Below are 3,033 nucleotides of genomic sequence, written 5' to 3'. Positions count from 1 at the left end.
ATGGACTTTGCATTTTGACATGTTTTTGCAATGGCTAGTACCTATTGTTCCTTTCCACATTTAGTGCTTCCTTCAGGATCTCTTGTAGGGCAGGGCTGGTGGTGACAAAATCTCTAAGCATTTGCTTGTCTGTAAAGGATTTTATGTCTCCTTCACTTATGAAACTTAGTTTGAAAATTCTTTTCTTTGAGAATGTTGAATATTGGCTCCCACTCTCTTCTGGCTTGTAGAGTTTCTGCCGAGAGATCTGCTGTTAGTCTGATGGGCTTCCCTTTGTGGGTAACCCGAGCCTTTCTCTCTGGCTGCCCTTAAGATTTTTTCCTTCATTTCAACTTTGGTGAATCTGGCAATGATGTGTCTTGGAGTTGCTCTTCTGGAGGAGTATCTTTGTGGCGTTCTCTGTATTTCCTGAATTTGAATGTTGTCCTGCCCTACTAGGTTGGGGAAGTTCTCCTGGATGATATCCTGAAGAGTGTTTTCCAACTTGGTTCCATTTTCCCCCTCACTTTCAGGCACCCCAATCCGACGTAGATTTGGTCTTTTTTTTTTTTTTTTTTTTTTTTTTTTTTTTTCTTCTTACAAACAGAGGTTTTATTGCGTTTGGTCCACAATCGTATTTCACATTATCTCATGGAGCAGGGCCCCTGGGTGGGGGTCCCTGTGCAGTACTTGGCAGGGCATGTGGCCAGGGGAAGATGGAGCAGTATAGCTTGTGGAGCCCAGAAAGGAGGCGGGTTGGGGGCTCCTTAAAACCTACTGAGGGGCCGGGCATGGTGACTCACACCTATAATCTCAGCACTTGAGGAGGCCGAGGCGGGTGGATCACATCTGAGGCCAGGAGTTCGAGACCAGCCTGGCCAACATGAAGAAACCCCGTCTCCACTAAAAATACAAAAATTAGCCGGGCGTGGTGGAGCACCTGCAGTCCCAGCTACGCGGGAGGCTGAGGCCGGAGAATTGCTTGAGCCCGGGAGGTGGAGGTGCAGTGAGCTGAGATTGCCCTACTGCACTCTAGCCTGGGTGACAGCCACAACTAAAACAAAACCTACTGAGGCCAGAGTGGGTTGGGGGGTGGGGGTAGCATGGAGAGGGGATCAGGTTTAGCCCCAGCAACTCAGAATTTCACTTCCCTGTACGGCCTTCACTTTCCCCACCTGGCCCCGGGGGCAGGTCTGAGGGTCTGAGGTCTGTTGGTCCTGGGGAAATCCAGTCACTCGGGAGCCGGAGATATTTAGCATCATGGCCAGGCCCCCTTTCCCAGGTGATTGATTTCCCAGCACCTTCTCCACTGTCCCTGCCCCATTCCTCAGGAATAAAAAACAAAATGTATTTTTCTTTTGTGAATACTTCCTGAAACTTGCAGAGAAACCACAAACTGCTCAGCTGACAAAAGGGGGAAGAGGCGAGGCAACCAGAAACCTTTGGGAACCGGTTAGTCTCTTCTCCCCAGCACAGCCTGAACGTGCCAGCAGGGACCCTCGCCCTACACGCCCTACACGTATCGGCATATGGCCTTGACCTCCCTCCCCCACAGCCCAGTGGCTCAGTCCTGCAAAGGGCCAAGGCAAAGGGGAAAAAAGCTCTGCTGCCTGATCCCACGCTGCCTGATCCCACGCTGCCTGATCCCACGCTGCCTGATCCCACGCTGCCTGATCCCACGCTGCCTGATCCCACGCTGCCTGATCCCACGCTGCCTGATCCCATGCTGCCACTCACAGACCCTTGGTTGATTGGCAGCACTGAACCGGCTAAGAAAAAAAACAAAGATGAAAACACAGAAAAACCCAGAAACCCAGACGGGGAGACGATGTGGGAAGAGAGCGTGCTGGGAGCCTCAGTAGCTGGCCTCCTCCTGGTAGTAAGGGGGATATTCAGGGACCTCCCCCGGGTCCAGGCAGTCGCCAGCGCCTGAGGGAGCCCCATCGGCCACTGTGCCTTGCGGGCAATACTTGGGGTCATATATCTGTCGGCCCAGGCCGAAGACCTGGCCGCTCTGGTTGGCGCCCTGCGTGTAGCCCATCTGCAGGGACATAGAGGAGTTGTCACACTTGTCGGTTCCCAGCTTGGTGTCATAGATGTGCCGCCGCGTCCCGGGAGCCGTCATGCCCACCTGGCTCGCACACTTGTTTGTGCCCATTTGGAGGCTGATGGTCGAGTGGTCCATGGGGGGCAGGATATGGTTCTTGGGGTCATAGAGATGCCTCCTCGTGCCGTACGCGGTCATGCCCGACTGGCTGGCGCATTTGTTGGTGCCCATCTGCAGTCCGATGACACACTGGCCGGCCTTCATGGTGGCGTCCTCGAAATTCCGCTCCTGCTTTTCCGAGTACTTGACGCCTATGTCCACCCCGCTCTGCAGCCCCTTAGTCTTGGCCTTCCCCGCCAGGGCGAGAAGAGACACCTGCACCTGTGTCATGTTCCCACTCTCAAACAGGTCGTTGGTCTCGAACAGGTCCACGGGGTTCATGCCGTAGCTGACCATGGCCTTGATGAAGTTGGACAGGTTTTCTAGCTGGTGCCAGTTCTGCATGGAGCGGTTGATCTTGGGGACGGAGCCCGGCTGTAGCTTGTTCATGAGTGTGCATAAGATAGTTCCGTCCTTCAAGCCCTTTTGGAAGTCGGGGCCGATGGAGAGGCCGGTGAGTCCCTCAATCCAGGTGCGGAGCTCTGCCTCCTTCTGAGGGTCATATTTGGACAGGAGCCGGTTCTTGACCTCGGCCGACAGCCCGTACGAGGGGCCCTTGTTGAACTGCGTGGAGCTCATGGCTGGCTGGCGGGCGGCGGGACGGGGCCGGACGGGACGGGACGGGAGATTTGGTCTTTTTACATAATCCCATACTTCTTGCAGGCTTTGTTCAATTCTTTTTCTTCTTTTTTCTTTAGATTTCTCTTCTCGCTTCATTTCATTCATTTGATCCTCAATCGCTGATACTCTTTCTTCCAGTTGATAGAGTTGGTTACTGAAGTTTGTGCATTTGTCACGTATTTCTCGTGTCATGGTTTTCATCTCTGTCAGTTTGTTTATGGCCTTCT

The 3,033-nt window shown here is 53.3% G+C and overlaps 1 pseudogene across 1 annotated transcript; it reads right to left on the bottom strand.

The window, feature by feature from the left end:
• Window positions 1–539: 539 nt before the first annotated feature.
• Window positions 540–2,805, bottom strand: LOC104654125 (annotated as a pseudogene). Its single transcript, XR_004056920.1, has one exon. The product of XR_004056920.1 is annotated as a calponin-2 pseudogene (transcript).
• Window positions 2,806–3,033: the final 228 nt, after the last annotated feature.

This window comes from Rhinopithecus roxellana, chromosome 4, assembly GCF_007565055.1.
Source record: "Rhinopithecus roxellana isolate Shanxi Qingling chromosome 4, ASM756505v1, whole genome shotgun sequence".
Classification (NCBI taxonomy): domain Eukaryota; kingdom Metazoa; phylum Chordata; class Mammalia; order Primates; family Cercopithecidae; genus Rhinopithecus; species Rhinopithecus roxellana.
Note: the sequence above shows the minus strand (reverse complement) of the source record. Positions and strands in the feature narration are given on the sequence as shown.